Source organism: Microplitis demolitor, chromosome 3, assembly GCF_026212275.2.
Source record: "Microplitis demolitor isolate Queensland-Clemson2020A chromosome 3, iyMicDemo2.1a, whole genome shotgun sequence".
In the NCBI taxonomy this organism is placed as follows: Eukaryota; Metazoa; Arthropoda; class Insecta; order Hymenoptera; family Braconidae; genus Microplitis; species Microplitis demolitor.
In genome coordinates, this window is record NC_068547.1 from 20,580,835 (window position 1) to 20,599,422 (window position 18,588).

Below are 18,588 nucleotides of genomic sequence, written 5' to 3' on the forward strand. Positions count from 1 at the left end.
AAACTCGGATTTTAAAAAAGTTTAAAAAAATATATTCAAAATCATACTCAATTACATTTACAAAAGTGATTTTGGAATGCTTAAAAAACATTTAAAGAATAATTTTTTTTTTTTATAAAATTTTGGGAGTACCCCGTTTTACCTACCCCCTCCCCCCTACTCCTATATATTCAATTTAAAAATAAATTTTGATCAAAATATTTTACTAGCAGACATACAATCCCCTCGTTCTTTAATTTCAGTGACTTGTGTGTACGTCAATCAAAGTGACACCAATTTAGTTTTTCTTTTCTTTCTTTTGCTACCTGTATATACACGGTACACACACACACGTAAATTAAACTCGTGTAATTTCAATCCCCAGCAAATCGCAAAAGTGAAAATCAATACAATTTAAACTTTTTTTTTCTCCGATTTAAATGCAGTTATTATTGTATATAAAGAGAATTAATAAGTATCTTATAAACAGAATAATAAATGACCTGTGGATGAAACGGATAAAATGGAGTAGCAAAAATTTTTTTTTTTTTAAAAACGTCTTGAATTTGACTTTATTACTTTTACATTTATTTTTAAAGAATTTTAAATATCCCGACGAATTTTTTCAAAATCATTTTAAGAATTTTTTTTTTTTTTTTTTTTTTTTTTTTTTTTTTTTTTTTAATTGTTTTCGTTTTGAAATCGCAGTATAGATTTTTTTAGCTTTATCTTACTCTTAGATTATCATACCTCGAATTTTATTAAAAATATTTTTTCGATGTTTGTAAGGCTCTCCCACTTTTTACAGAAAATAAAAAAAAAAAATTGCACCCCTATTTTATTCACTTGCATTACTTGTACAATTAGTTGATGAAATTTTCTGTCAGAAGCTAAATATAATAATACTAAATACACTGACAGTTTGTATAGGTATATTTAATAATCAGTATCTCTTTGATTGTTAATTAATCAGAGAGAGCTATTACCAATATTAATAAATAATAATCAATGCGTGGTATTTACGTATCGCCACAAAACCTAAATGAAAATTCTTTAGTGTCAAATCATCAAAGCCCGATATTCATGATTAAAATCAAAAAGTTCATCTATTGATAATTTTATCAATATAATATATATAAAGTCCGTACTCATTTATTAATATTATCATTTTGTTTATAAAATATAAACGTCAAAATGCTCTTGATAATAATAAATGAATATTAAATCATAAATTTAAAAATTATTTAATAGAAAGCATATTTTACTCCTAATACTTTTCATTATCGGATAAATTCATAATTAAATATATATATTTATTTATGTATCTAATAATTTAAAGAATAAATTTTTTCGTTGCAATGTATGCTATCTAGTATCCAGTTTCATTTGACGATGCTGTATTTTTTCAAGAAAATAGCCACTGTTGTAAGAAAGAAGAGGATACGTACCGGACACTAACTATCCAATTAAGGGGCGTTCTAAGTTATTAGATTTTGTACAGACGACGCGTTGTGCTCTCTTATACCTCGCTCGGAGCTTCTCCATTTTAACAAGGAAACCTGGTCTACAGAGAAAGAGAAAATGAAAATAGTAGTAGTGGTTCTTGCAGTATAGTTGGAGTCGTAGTTGTATATTGTAGAAGTAGTAGTAAAAAAAAGTGCAAGCAGAAGTAGAGGAGGGAAAATTAGCGTTTCACAAAGCAGCTCACAGCTGGTAGACTAAAAGACAGCTTTTGGTAATTTGAGGATAATATTTCCTTATGAGAAATATATGCATATATTTATATGTCTAGCAGTAAAGGTAAAACGTTGAATTTTATAGCAACTATCTTCCTGAACTTGATAACCCGGACTACTGCCTTACTCACAGAAGTCAGTTAGGATAATTACCGTCAATTATTTTAAGTTCGAAAACTTATTTTAAATTAGAGGAAATTCTAATATAAAATTAAATGAAATTAATTTTTCTTTTACTGCGCGCACGAATATTGAATACATTTAACTTGTAACTAAAAGTATAATTAATAAACTTTTAAGTATAAAATTTATAAAGTCGACGCCCGTTATAAGCAACTTTTTCTATTGTGCTATTTGTTACGATATTGAAGCTTCTCCACACGGAAAAAACAATATAGTAGTGGCAACTCTTTAGGATCCTACTGAGTACTTTCTGCAAAAAATAATTTCAGAAAATGCTGTATGCTGTCTAGACTCAATACTATCTCAGAAAGTTGCTACTATTATATTGTCTTTTTCATGCACTCTTTCGGATTGTCAAATTTCATCTCTTCAAGCACATGTGTTGAACGTTTTTGATAGAAGTATTTATTTGATATAAATAAATGCATTTATTTGAAACAGTTTTTCAGCCTTATTTGGCTGAAGTAAGCATTTATTTGCCTCAAATAAAGATTTATTAATAGTTAATAAATCTCATATTTGAGTGAACATCACTGTGATTTTTGACTACAGCGCCACTTTCTGTTTACAATACCTTTCAGTATACTGTCTAGTGTAACGAATTCAAAATATAATCAACTAAATATTGTTTTATAAATTAAGAAAATGCTGAATATTTTTTAAATTAATTACTGTGCGTATTATTTTTTTTAAAAAAATAAACTTAAATGGGACTATAAATTATTTGTCATAACCCTACTTAATTAGCTTCATGTGTCATTTCCTATTAAAATAAGCCATTTATTAACGATTAAGAAATATTTATTGGGTTAAACTTTAAAATGAATCATTTGTTAACTATTAATAAATTTTATTTGATTCAAATAAATTCTTCTATCAGTGTACGCTGATAAGTAGGATGAAATAAGAGCATAAATCTTTGATTTTTCCAAAACTTTTTCCCTACAACCCTGAAGGTTGCTTATTACGAGCTTCGACTGTACTTTTAATGGAACGTTAGCTAAAAGAAGTAAATGGAAGTATCGAATTACTTCATTAAATTATAATATATGTCTAGACAGTTTATTTTTCATTTTGTTCATAATTTAAGAATTCTATCGAAATTTTACTGAAACAGACTAGTAAGACGGAAAATCGAAATTTTTAATTTCATCTGGATTTGCATATGACCAGACTTCAAGCTGTTGTTAATATTAAATAGGTATGCTCAAATATCTTTCGATAAAACTAAAGATAAAGATAAATGAACTTTTTTATAAATAAGAATTCATGAAATTTAAAAAATTGTTTTTTGCATGCTTAATTTATTCATGATTATGGGAGAAAAATTTATGGAATGTAAAAATCGTTATATAATATTCCAGGCGCTTCAGATTATTTTATTAATTATTGTAAAATAACGTTGGAAATAAAATTATGTTAATATTTATAATTGCAATAAAATATTTCAAATAGTTCATAATATATGACTTCAAGTACTAGAATTTATAAATAACAGAATATCCGTCTCGACGAATTTGTAATTAACTGATGAGTTTTATCGAAACTTCTTGAATTAAAACTATTTATACTTCAATCCCATCGCGATAATTTTTAACAATTATTTCATACTGTATACAGTAGTGTTTATGAAATATCATCCCATACCATTATGGTAATGATTACTTGGGATTATGGGATATAGACTCATACTTTCTGGGAAAGCTTCCATAAGTATGGGAACAATTCCTATCATTATGGTAACAGTTCCCATGTCGCATGTGAAAGAATCATGGTAATGATTACCATACTCATAGGAATAGTTCCCATAAACAAATAGGAACCATTCCCATAACCACATTGTCACGGTCCCTGAGTGTATATAGTAGTAAACCCTATATATTATCGTAACCATTATCATAGTTACGTGGTGACGATAACCATAATTCCATAGGAACTATTCCGATACCATATAGGAATTACACCCTTAATTATAGGAATGTTTACCATAATATATATGAGTGTCAATCCTATAATCAACATTTCAAAAAACCAGTTACCATGCATTATGGGTACCATTCTCACAATATATTGTAACTGTTATCGTAATTTTCTGTCCGTGTAGAAACAATATTTTATTTAATTTCTCCATGCCTGGGTACAAAAGTACTTAAAAATTTTCATACTCATTCTTGATAAATTATTTTTTCTTTACTGTTTTTTCGAGGTTACCTCATTTGGTTAGAAAATTTAAAAAAAATTATCAACGATGATTCTTATTCTTATGACTAAAAAAAAAAAGGAGAGTCAGCGTATTCAAGAACAGAAAAGTAAATTTTTTTTTTTAGAGTCCCTTTTTAACTCGGCTCTACCCTATATTACTTTCTACTAGGTAAATGTCATATAAAGTTATAGTAAAAAAGTATATACATTGTAGTGGTTGTTGAGTTATTATAAATTCGAGTGCACTATGAAAACCAGATGCGTAATTATTGTATCAAAAAGTTCAAGTATTGAAGCTACTTTGGTTATTATGTGTATATATATTACTGGTGGCGGACGAGGTTGATTATTACTTTAGAGTGCGGTATGTACTCAGTTCTATGGAGAGTCCTCACTTATCGTAGAACCGTGATAACATATACAATATGCTGCTTTGCTTTTTCTCGTTCACTTCTGTGTGCAAAAACATACTTATGCAGTGATGTGTTTTTTTCTTTTCTTTTTTTTTTAAATATATACTCGTCTTTATTTATTTACTTTTCATAAGATTGTGATATTAGTAGACTACACAGTAGATGAACTCATTTTCTTTATCTCCTAATTTGTTTTTTATTTTTTGAACTTATTACAATAGAAGAAATTATCCAGTCAGCAGAATACACAGTGATGAAAATTGCGGGTGTTAATTATGTAGAAAATGGAAATAAAATTTATAAAAACTGTGGACTTAAGAAAGATAATAAATTGTCGAGTTTTAATTTTATTAAATGCCGAGATGTGGAAGAGGAATGTTAATTTTATAATTTATTAGGTCTTAATTATACGCTTCTGACTTTTATTGGCATCTCATCTGTGTGATGGAATGTTAATAGCGTATGAAAAAAAAATAATTATTCAAAAGTACGTTTCTTTTTTTTACGACTTAAGTCGTTAAAAATTTCACGTTTTACTAATTTTTTAAAATTAACTTTTTTTTCATTAATACAATTCATAGCTGTCAGAATATATTTTTATTAATTCTACTCTCTTATTTTTTTTTATACTCTTGCGAATAATCATAATAGAAAAGTTTAATTTTTTATCACTAATTAGTCGCTCTAATTAATTGTTTAATTTTTTGATGCTAATTATTAACATAAGAAAAAAATTCTTATCAAAAAAATATATAACTTTTCAAATTTAATTTTATCATATATTTTATTGATCAATTTAAATATACATACATATACATTTTAAGAATAGTGATATATCGTGACGATATATTATTCGACTTATATATTTAAATAATTCGTGTTACTCGGGAATTACTTTTCGTTATGACATTTTTACTTTTAAATTTGGCGGCAAATAAAATTTCGTTATAAATATAAAAAAAAAATGATTTTTGGACAAGTTTGAATCTTATCCGATAAAGAACAAAAACTTTCTCAATGATAATTTACAATTTCCCTCGTTAAATCTAAAAATTCATGTGAATTTCTTCAGTTTCTGTATTCTGTCCGGTTCAGCCCTAAATTGATTCCGAGTTTCAATTAAATATAATTCTAGTAATTACAATCACATAATTAGAAACAGTGCGAAGTAAAAAAATGTACAATAATCAAAATTTACCTTTGACGTGCTTTTAAACTAGCCGACATTTTCTTGATCACACTTTTCAATTTACGAAGCCAATTGTCCTGCTGCGATTGTTCGGTGCCCAGTAGTTTGCAGTAGCTCGCAAACGGTTATCACAAACTAGGTCAAACTGATTACTCACCTGTTTCTTCAACGAATAGACAAATCAATAAAAATATAAATAAAAAATAATTTATCAAAAAAGTTCTATTGCTCCATCACAAATATTGCATTTTCATTCTTTAATTCAATTTTTTTTTCCTGATTTTTTTTTTATTAACTATTGTAAATTAAATCACAATAATAAGATTGTGTTACTCAGATTTCAATAGCAATCATTATTTTTATATTTCAATTATTATTGTAATGCTTCTGTATATATTTACAAAAAAAAAAAAAAAAAAAAAATAGTCATCACATAAGGTCGAAAATCGATTTTAGTTAAAGTGATATACGATAGAGAAGCCATAAAAATATTTCACCGCAAGACTATTTTTTCTATTTCGCGGCTTCGCGGTTTCCTCACCATACACGATATATTTATTTGAGACTTAGTACGAAGTGAGTCGTCTATCCGATGAACATCAACTGCCAGTTGATTTATCAATAAACTATATTTCGGATATAATATGAGTCAACCACCAGTTTTACTTCGTAATTAAGTTTCTGTACTGTGTCATTTAAATTTCACTGTTCATAGTCAATTAAGGCATTTAAATAGCTTGCATTGGTCACATTTAAGATATTTCATCATGTCTGTGACATTAAAAAACGATATTTTATCAAAGATCTTATAAAATGATATTCTCAATTAAATTCTATTTAAATATAAAGAATAGAGGGTTTTAAATTGAGAAAGTATTTCCGTCGGGATAAATTAATTTTGCAGTTACGTGCAGATGTCAAATATCTTCTCGATATATAGAATATATAAAATTTAATAATCTAACATGAAAATAGCAATGAGCGACGAAATTATTTTTTTTTTAATAAAGTTTTTCTATATTATTATTGAATTTCAATACTTGACCAACAGGAATAAGCAAACAAAAATGTGTAAATAAATATTTAGGTGAATAATAATGGGATCTATTTGCTTTATGTTCTATTTATATCGTGTTCCATATAAAATATTAAGTACACATCCGTTTTCTTCAACCTCTTCTTACTTTTTTATTAAAATCATATTTTTACTTCATCTCGACTAATATATATATATGCTAGACTAGGGTAACATGAGCAGCTCAAAAATAATATCAAACCGCTAAAAAATGGAAGATTGTATTGGCGTTTTCATATATGAAATATGAAACAATTCATTGGACTTTGATTTTTATTTTTTATTAGTTCATATTTATAAAAATCTTCATTTTCCATTTCAGTGGCCCCTCTGATAATTTTTAAACTTTTTTTAAAAAATCCAACCATGATTTGTGCATTTTAAAAGAAACTCGTCTTGCTCCGACTATCCCATACAAGCTGTCATATATATTATGTTCGTTTTATTATTAAATGTTTATCCATCTCGATAAGCACGATATTATTTAACGCTGACCAACATTACAGTATCGTATCTATAATAATAAAAGTAGTAATGATAATAACAATAATAATGGTTGACGAGTGGCGCCGCTGAAAAGTCTGCATGTTTTATTACTTTACGTGCTTGAATCACTATACTATACTATACTATACTTCTCGGTAATGCTATCAAAATTTTTATTACTTTTTTTTAGTGCCTCTCAGAACACGTGTTTTAAACCTCTATTACTGTATGCTTATACGAGACACAAAATTTTTTATAATTTTATTGAAACATATGATAGAAAGAAACAATAAAATAAAGGATTTATCATGAATGAGTTATTTGTATATGTACACTCAAAATTATTTATTAGTTCTTTTCTCCGGGGTTTTTAACTTCCCGCTATGAAAATTTATAATTTTCAAAAAAATAAAAAGCTATTGGTTTCGGTACGATTTTCGAAAATCGAGTTTTCATCAGATCTCGACGTTTTGAATTCTCAGGATGTTTTTTTGTCTAACGGTATCTTTGAAATGAACTAACCAATTTGAACATACTTGGCGCCAAATAAAAGGGTTAACCAATACTCAGAACTGATCAGATTTTGTAATCGTTCGACAAAGCAGTTTTCAAGTTATGCTCAAAATAGATATTAACAATTTTTTTTTGTGGTTTTTGTTGCACAACTCAAAATGCGCGCGACCAATTTGTTTCAAAATTTAATCAAACCTAAGTTTCAATAACACTTTTCGATTGCTACAATGAACTTGTGGATCGGTTAATTCATTTGGAAAATATCGTCGGACAAAAATTATCTCTTTTCAGAGAGAACCGTTTTTAAGATTTTTTTTATTTTTGTCAAATTTTTTAACAATTTTTGTTCTTAACTCTAATGCCTGTAAACTTTTACCCCACAATATATAAGCAGGTTATCTTTCGTTCACATTAACTGAATAATTGAACGTAAACTTTAGAAAAAATGAAACTTGAACGGCTGAAATTTTGAACTAATTAAAAGCTTCTTTAGGTAAGCTGGCTTACCAAGCTTAAATTTGAAAAGCGCCATAACCTTAATTTCCAGTAGTTTATTAGATTAAGTATTTTTTTTTTAATTATTAATTTAAAAATGTATCTTGCATTACTCATTTAAACTGTCTGCGAACTATTACTAAACACAGATGGAAATAATATAGTGAATATAAATATATGTATATACGGCAGTCACTCAATTTACTTAACTTATTTGCTTCATAAACAATAATTACTGCATGCAATTAAAATGAGCAGTATCTCACTTTATATTCTGATTTTGCATTACTCCATCAACTTGTCGACAAATACTAAAGACTTATCGTGTATAATATATGTATATAATAGATAATATATATGCAAACTGCTGTTCTCATTTTGAACTAGTTACAAGATGTATTCAAAGTTTGTCTTCCTACACATCAACGCGAACTTGGATGGTTATTCATTTTTTATCTTTAAACGCAAATGTTTTCAACTGAAATACTTTTAAAAACATAAGTTGATAGCCTTTCTATACTGTTTATTAACAGTAGGAGAAGATAGGTACAGGGAAAACAGATACGTCAAAAGTATGGACAAAATAAAATAGTGCCATTAAAATTGAAAATTGAAGAATAAAAAAATTTCAATTTAAAAATATTTTCTTGCAAGCTTCTCATCATTTCTTATTTCTTACTTTTAACTTTAATTGTGTTATAACAAATAACAAGCGTTTATTAATACTTATTCCTTAATTTATACAAAAGCTGAAGATTCAAATTTAACTTTAAAATAAATGCATTGCAATGAAAACAGAAACATTGGATATATTATACTTTTTTTTTATATAATTAACAGAGGACTTGATATTTTTATTAAATAAAAAATAAAATAAGATGTCAGTAAATATAAAAAAATTTAAAATGTTTATACCTTTCAATACAATATTTTCTATAAGAAAATTGGTAACAGTCTGAGAAATTGACAGCGCTGTTAAATTTCACTCAGCGCTTACATGATAAGTGCATTTCCGTTGACTGACGTAAATGAATCATTCAATTTAGAGTTTAGAATAATAAAGATATACTGAAGTATATATTTAAATTTTATAACAGAAATATTTACTATTGGATCGTAGTATTATTCGAGTATCATTCTCTGTTTGTAAAGCCTTTCAACGATCACAAAAAAAAATATTATTTTATTTCCATCCCCTTCAACGCGCTTTAAATTCACCCGACCCTAATTTTTATTTTTAACTATTGAGTGACGATACTGAAAATGTACTTGAAATAAGTCAGTATGAATATATTGTCCCATTTTCCTACTTTGAAAAAATAAATGAACGGATTATAATAATAGTTATTGTTACATCTAAATAAATATATGTTTTCCAACGAGTATCTATAATCTATAACAGCTAAAAAATTTTATAAAATTTTTATTTAGCGTTACTTAAATTCTTATTTCTCTCAGCTACTCTCCATTCAGGTACACAACAATCAATTTGCTTATAAATTCGTCAGAATAACGCATATTTTCATACAAAATAAATAATGTATCCAGGACGGATACGTTATACCAGTCAAACGGGAAAAAGCTGCGTTACGGTTACGCATATACACGCGAAACAAAATAAAACTATAAAGTCAAATCATAAAAATGGATCACAAATTCAAACGTTATAGAATTTTATTTTATTTATTTCTCTATTTTATTTTTTATGCTTTTACTTTTTAATATTTTTTATTTCGCTGTTCCATATTTTAATGGATTCATTTTTTTTGCTTCACTTTTGATGAAGGAAATATTATAAAAATTTATCGACAAAAAATGTTTCATATCATATTCCAAGTATGTATGAATATCAGTTGTTAAAATTTTTTTTAAATGGATTTTTAAAAATAAATATTATGTATGGAATGTTAGTTAACGATAAGAGTAAAAAAAATCGAAACCCGATAAATTATAATCCTCTGTACATTCTATAGTGTCAACAGTCGAGGCGTTTATTTTACTTGCAATTAATTTTTTAAAATATAGTAATTCGTACAATTGGTCCCTGATTAAATATAACAGAAATTAAAATATAATGAATGAAATTCAATGCGAAGAGAAAAGTTTGTTTAATCAGATCAGCTAGAATGAATTATTGTTTCAATCAGCTGACTCTTCTTTTCAAAATTTTAATTACTTTATTTTATTTATAAAGAGACAGTTCAGTTTACTTTTTCAACGGATCTCAATTTCATAAAAAAAAAAAAATAAACAAAACTTATTACAATTTTAAATTATCAAAACAAATTCCAAGTATATATTTAATGTCAGCGCTGAGGCAGGGGTCTAGTATAAAAAAAAAAAAAATTGAAATTAATAGCATTAGTAATAAGAAAAAAAGAAAAATTAAAGATAACAATAAAGATTTATAAATTACTTTGAAATTTAATATGAGCTCATCGATTTAATAACATTTACTTTCGTGTCTTTTATCCCTTCGGTGTCGTTTACAACTCCGCCGAAATTTATACTACGATAATGGTATATGTTTATCTGTGTATCTACAATCAATGTCACATTCACGTCCATACTCATGTATATCGATTTTCGGAGGCATATTTGATATTACGCACGAATGTAGATTTATTTATAGCACAAAAAAAAATAAAAATTAAAGAAGGGTATATTTATAAGATCTACCATAGAATAATTAATAACATGAGCATTGAATTTTTTTTTCTAACATATTATTCAAGATTTTTTTTGTACACGGAGGAAAATAGGCTTAAGAAGTCTACGATTTTTTATTAAGCTGTAGTCCGAACTTGAAACAGGAAGTTGAATCATCAAAAAAATATTATGCTGCACTATAATTGTGAGCCTCTAAAAATTTTTTATTTTTTACTCTAATTCCTAATTAAGATAAATAATATTCCTTACAATTTATCAATAAATTCTGGCAACTCAACTTCATGTTTCAAAGTTGGAAGACAGCATAATAAAAATTTGTAAATTTCTTAATCCCATTTTTTCCCATGTAAAAAATTATTTAACTCAATATGATTTACTGCTCAATGGAATACAGCTTAAAATTTTTTATTGTTATTAATTTCTATTCCTCCCGACTGTTGTTGTCAACAATTTCCGGATTAAATATGAGCTGACGTTTAAATCAATTGTAAATATAAGGTACAGCAGATAAAATGGAGATAACGTAAAAGCTAAAACGAAATGCCGAGTTTTCCGTGGATTATTGTGCTATCTTTTAATGAAAAGTCGACTGAAATGATAAATTATTTCTTATTTCATACTCATCATCTTTTCGTACCTTACTTTTTTACCTTACCTTATTATTATATTATTTTCTCTTTCTTAATTCTATTTTTATTATCGCAATCATCATCTTTTTCCCCTTATTTTTTTATCTGTTAATTTTAAACGCATGCATTGAGATAAAACCCTGGTATTATAGGCAAACGAAAAAATTAAAAAAAGTTTCTGCGAAATAATTATCTGTAATATTAAAGTTTCAATGTTGAAATGTGTTTTTTTTTAGCTTGTCATTATTTCGCGAATTAGGTAAAAGACATCGCGCCGACGCGGTGGTGACTTTGCACCCCTAGCCAGCGTCACTATAATCTATCCCATACACGCGATCTCTTTTATGCTAGCACACAAATCCACACACCCATACGTACATATACAAATATTCATAGAAGTAAGACCGAGGAAAAGCTATATAAACGCTTCACCGAGTTGCACGAGAGTCATTTGTGCATAGAGGGTTAGAAATTAGTGGAGGGTAACCAGGAGATTCCAAGAATCATTCTTTTTTGTTTTAAATTGAAAAGACAGTTTATTCTGTTCTCTTGTTTTTAATAAATAAATGTTATTTTTATTTTTGCTACGAAAGAAAATACGATTATTGTTAGCTTTTGAAATCATGGCCGAAGTAAAAATAAATTCTGTGCGATTCTGTTTTTTTTTTTTTTTTTTCAATATACTTTGTCAATACTTAAGCTACAATTGATAAATTTTTTATATAAAAAAAAAAAATAGATGGTACTGAGTTCAAACGATTGAAAGAGTTAACATAACACTATTACTGTGTTATAATTAAAAAATTTTTAATCTTTTAAAACTATACTTACGTTAATTTGAAGCGTCACTCACGAGTCGTGAAAAAGTAACACAGGGTGTGTGAAGTCGATTAATTTTAATTTTGTAGCGGTTTTGAAACCCTTATTTTATAATTTCGAGACCGAATTGTGGAAAATTATCATATAAACTGTAGTTGTACAATATTCAAAGAATTTAATCAATTTGATGCTCAATTACTCAGTATACTAAATAATATAATACAGGTTACATCGATGAAAGCGCTATTTAAAGGCATTTAACGTTTACTTTCAGTTAATCAGCTGATCACTATCGGTAATAATTGAATGCGTAAATTTACCAGTAAATTATTTGATAATTATCAACGTTATTGTTTATCCACTTAAGTTATTATATAATGTAATGATTAATGATATATTATTTGTTGATTAATAAAATGAGAGATAAAAGGATACAAAATCGTAATTAAGAAAAATGATGTGTAATTTAACTGGATTAACTCTGACTAGTGCAGAGATTGGTCATTAAAAACTGATATGTCAAAGTTATTTGATATTTTGACAGTATTTTATCGAGGGCAAGCGATTAAACAGGACTGATTCATCAACTGCCCGCGTACAATCATTCGACCGCGACTTGATACGATGGGATTTCCCGTGGGATTTTCGAACGTACCACTGGATAGATATTACGATGGAATTATAGTTCCCCTATGTCTCTATTACGAAACCAACTCTCAAAATTTTTTCTGGTTAACCATTTTTTCACCTCTTTTTCACCCTTCTTTCCAAGCCGGATACTCGCGTACTTTTCTTAATCTTTTTTTTTCTTCCCCACATAATCACGCCGATTCAACTCACATCCTGCAATATATATATTGCTATCGAGTTGAGCTTATTAACACGATAAATATCCTTTTGACACCGCTAGATTTCTTTAATTTCATTTTATCCGTATATATATCTAAATCTTACAAAGATTTCATATTAATCGTGAAATGCTAATAAAAATGACAAGTTGGATAAATGATTACTTAACTCTGAAACAATTTATGATAGAATATATTTTCTAATTGTATGAAATTTATTATTTTATTGAAAAAGTAAATATTTTTTCTTTACAGATCCAGATTTCAAAGAAGCTATTGTAAATGTTACAGCCTCTGTAGGAAGAGAAGCTATATTAGCATGCGTGGTGCAAAATCTTGGTGGTTATAAGGTCAGTTAGTTAAACTTTCATTAACTTTTTTAAAATTAATCATAGACATATTTTTCGTTCTCTGTTATTCGTAACATCCAATAATACAACTTACAGGAAAATGAAATAAAAAAAGTTATTCCAAATAGAATTGTTTCCCAACAATGTGATTCATGTAAACCAAATCGTTTAATGATAAACAAAATTTACAGTACAAATATACAGAGAGAAGAAAAAAAAGTAAATCGAATAATTCTCATACCGTAGGGCACACTTTTTTTGTGTGGCTAGCTTTTGAGCCACTGTATATTTATCGTTCACACACTCCGTGAATTTCCAGCTCGGCGATCCGATCAAGCATATGTGTATCATTCACACATATGCACACATCAAAATGTATATGCAGGCGGTAACAGTGATTTTAAATTTATTCAACTCTAAATAAATTCTCTTTTATAAATTTTATTTAAGCCATTTCATGCTATCAATTAATATCAACATGAATAACTTATAAATCTTTTTTGAATTTCACAATCAAAATCAAAAAAAATTCATCAACTATAAATTTTTTTTTTTTTATTACCTCTAAGAATTTTTTTTTAGTCTTTCGGCGATTGACGTCATCATATTCATAAATTCTACACCCCAATGTCTATGTTTAAATTAATTAATTAATTATTTTTAACTCATAAAATTTTCAAATTCGAATATAAAATTTATTCGTAATATCTATTAACAGCTACAAAAAATTAATAAGTAATTAATCTATAAAGGCGTAATTAAATAATTATAATTCATTTTCTGCACTCTAATTATAACCATATTTCGATGATGAGTGTAAATATAGCAGACGTCCAAAAAATTTTAAATTATTAATAAACAGAGTAAATATTTGACAAAATAAAATTTTTGAAAAATGGGCATTTAAAAAATTTAAAAATTAATACGTGTGATTTTATAAATATTATTTTTCAAAGTATTTACTCCATTTATTTATAATTTTAAATATGTCTGAGGTCTACAACATCCACACTTATATTTCCATATTGAGTATTATTTATTGCAACACTTTTAAAATTTTTTTTTCTCCGAATACTTAAGTGCATTGTAAAGAAATAGACCAACGGCAAATTAAAGCTTCTTAAAATTAATCATCAACAAAAGATACATTAAAAAAAAAAGTATCTTTTAATCCGATGTTATAATTTCCATTTTTTCATATATCAACGTAGACTTGATTCACTAAATTATTGAACGCGAATATTGATAATTCATTTTGAGTCGACTTATTTACAGCATCTATATATAGGCACTCAAAGCAAGTTTACTTTTGGCAAAAAATCTCTTTAAATAACCGACTCAATAAAAAACAGACAAAATAAAAAAATAGTATTTGAAGAAGGTTTCGAGTGGGGTATATTTTCACGCAAATTGCTCAATTTCATTCAATTGTTATATCGAGCGGCATTGTTTCTCTACACAGTAACCTCCCTTTCCCACTACACTTCAAAGCCAATTTTTCTCAAGTTAAGAGCGTAAAGTAGCATTTCAGTAATTTATTTCAAATGTTTTTTTTTTTTTTATTTTTAAAAACATCTTCAGATAAATTTAAACCAATTTTTTTACTGGTATAGAATAAAATTCGTAGCTCTATTGCGATAGTACATGATGAATAACCACTTGTCGTAGAATACAGTTAAATTGACAAGAGTCGACATATAAATGTACTGGATAAGTGACTGGTCAGGTTACCTAGTCTTTTTCACCTTTGCTAAAGTAATACATCAACTTTATTAGAAAAAATGTGCAAGCAATAACTCTCTCTCTCTCTCTCTCTCTCTCTCTCTCTCTCTCTCTCTCTCTATATATATATATATATATATATATATATATATATATATATATATATATATATATATGTATATATATACATTACGGAAACCTCCTTTTCATATTGGTTTGATAGAAAACCTTTGACATTTAGCTATTCGAAAGGTTCGCTACACTTCATTCTATTCATTGGGTTCAGTTCACCAGAATTCACAGCCCCACTACACACTTACCCTTAAATTCCCAATTGCTCAATCGAGACGTGGTTCCCTTAAGCTCTTAATGCTACCGCCGAACTCAAACCCTCTTGTGTTAAACAGTTGTGATTGATATACCATTGAATGAGTTTCTTTACTAAGTCTGTCGTAAATACTAATAATAATAATAATATTTAATGAACTATGAATATATACATGTATATATATGTAAAAAGTTCTAGGGACTGTACTTTGAGTAGGGCAATAAAATATAAATATACTCAGGTAATTATTTATTAAATAATCTTTTTTTTTTTTTTGTTACAACCAGTATTTTTAATTTAACCATTTAAGTTGTCAGATTATCTTGTTCGTTTGATACTCTACACTGAAGATTTAATATACTAATGAATTTAAATTCAAGATGAGTTCAAATGAGAGATCGAGGACATATTTTTTTTTTATTATTATATTTCTTTTTTTTTTCTATACTTGAAAGCCTTTGAGTATTTCTGTTAGTAGGTCAAAACACTCGTCGTATCTGAATTTCAGATTGAATCTCAAAACTATAGTATATGAAAAAAAAAAAAAAAAAAAAAAGGAAAAAAAACTCGTTGAATAATTTCCCGTCTGTTTGTTTTGAAGCTTCTCGAATTAAAATGCAAAAAAAATCTGTTATTTTATCGATTATCGTTATCAAAAGAAAAAGTAAAAAGAAACTTTTTTATTTTAAAATACGAATAAGTAACATCATCGAAGTCAAGATTTCATTCTAAAATTGAATCATTAATCACTTAACGGTTGATTACATAATTCACAATCAAATCATGTTATAGTAATTTTATCTCGAAGAATTTTAATTATGAATATTTAAATTAAAACGAATGAAATTTATCAAGTTACCACAATTGTACACTTATAAATATACATAGTTTCCATTTTTCAGTGGCTATATTAACAGTTGAATTTAATTAACCGCTAACTGCAATTTAGTAGCCAACACGAGCTACTGATCTTAGGATTAATTGTGTATTCAAATTTATACATACATACGAGTCACATCGTATCTGTTTATTGTGTTCAAATATAGTCCTAGAAAAATGTTTTTCACTAAATGTTGTGTATAAAAATTAGGAAAAAATAATCAGCAAAAACAAAAAGAAAAAAAATTTCTCTTACTGCTCAGGCGTGTCGCGAGTGTATATTATATTTGTCGAGCCGGTGCAATGGTATGCGGTTAGAGGTTCGTTGCACGCTTGCCGCAGTTTAAATTCCCACTCAGTATTACGTGAAACATGCGAGAATACTCTAACAACGCCCCGCGAAATTCAAGTGGACCTAGCGCGTTCTATTTTTCCCATGCATTTTTCAAATAAAATAAAATGTAAACAAATTTGAGAAGTATAATAATAGAAAGAGTTTTTTGGCAGATGAAAATCGAAAGAATCCAATGTATTTTCCACACACGAAAATATATATACATTTTTACCTATATTTATATATATATATTCACATGACAACTGACTGGCATTTTTCAGAGTCACTTCAAAGAAAATGCTTGAATCGCGGCAAAAGAATATATTGCATTGACAAAGTAGAGCACAAAATGGTATTGAGATCCTTGCATACATGCAACTATACGGTGTACCGTAAAGCGTTAGCAATATTACTTTTTTCTTATGTGTACATCATACATATTTCAAACGATAAAGAGAAAGCAATACAATCTCTTTCTCTTTTTCCCATAATACAGAGAAATAATAACAATAACAATAACAATAATAACAATAATAATAATAATAATAATAATAATAATAATCATAATAATTTAATTAAAAACATATGTGATCCATATCAAGTGAAAAATAATTTATTGGTAATATTTCGCTGGTTCCATCTACCAGCATTTTTAGATCGGATTTTACACTGTAAAAAAAATGGTGTTAAAAATGGATTCATTTTAAATCCGCCCGTTGCTGAAATGAAACTACACTGGTGTAGGAGGCATAATTCGGTGGTGTTAAACCAGTGTAAAAGCGGAGTAAAATCGGGGTAAACTGCGTCCGTTTGGAGTATTAACTTTAATAGTGATCGAGTAAGTAAAAATATTCATAAAGTAAAATATTTTAACACCGGTAAAAAATATCTACACCGCAGCGGTGTTATTTTAACACCGGTCTAGAATATTTACACCGGCAGCGTCGTTATTTTCACACCGTTTTTGGTGTTGAAATTTAACACCGCCGATTTTAACACCTACACCGCTTGGACTTACCCCGGTGATTTTTTACAGGATACCATTTATAATGTAATTTTTAAGAATTAATGATAATTTTTTACATAATTACTTTTTTAACAATTACATTAAAGTAATTAGTTTTAATAAGCTGACGGTTATAAATATTCTATCATAATTTTTTTTTTATAATAAACATCCCTTAAATGGAATCAGCGCAATATAAATTTATTTTCACTCAACATGGATTGGATATATCTTTAATTAAACAAAAATCAAAAGTACTGATCAAAACATATATATATATATATATATATATATATATATATATATATATTGAAATAACAAACAATAAAAAAAATAATAATAATAATTGTTATTAGTATTATTGGAAAAAAAAATCTAAAAATATAAGCTCGTACATTTTATGCAATCTTTTATTTTATCGCTATAGTTAAAGATTTCTCATATAGAACAAATCGTTTCTTTGTAACTTCATATCGACAAAATAAGAAAAATATCGGATATTATTTATCTAACATCAAAGGGTACTCAAAGTAGACTGTAGTATATATTAATATTTATTTTATATTCTGTATATAAATTTGTTTATAAAATAACCAAAGGAAAATTAAACACTATGAAGAGATAACGTGCAGTGTACGTAGACAAAGGGCTATTAAAAATAATGATATTTACAAACTAACAAAACTGCAGTTACCGTTTTTGACCATGAAGCCCTTTACAATCAACGAATCT

General features: G+C 27.2%; 1 pseudogene; it reads left to right on the forward strand.

Moving 5' to 3' along the window:
- The window catches only part of LOC103577528 (neurotrimin-like), a 99,419-nt pseudogene that overhangs the window by 46,936 nt on the left and 33,895 nt on the right, over positions 1-18,588 (forward strand).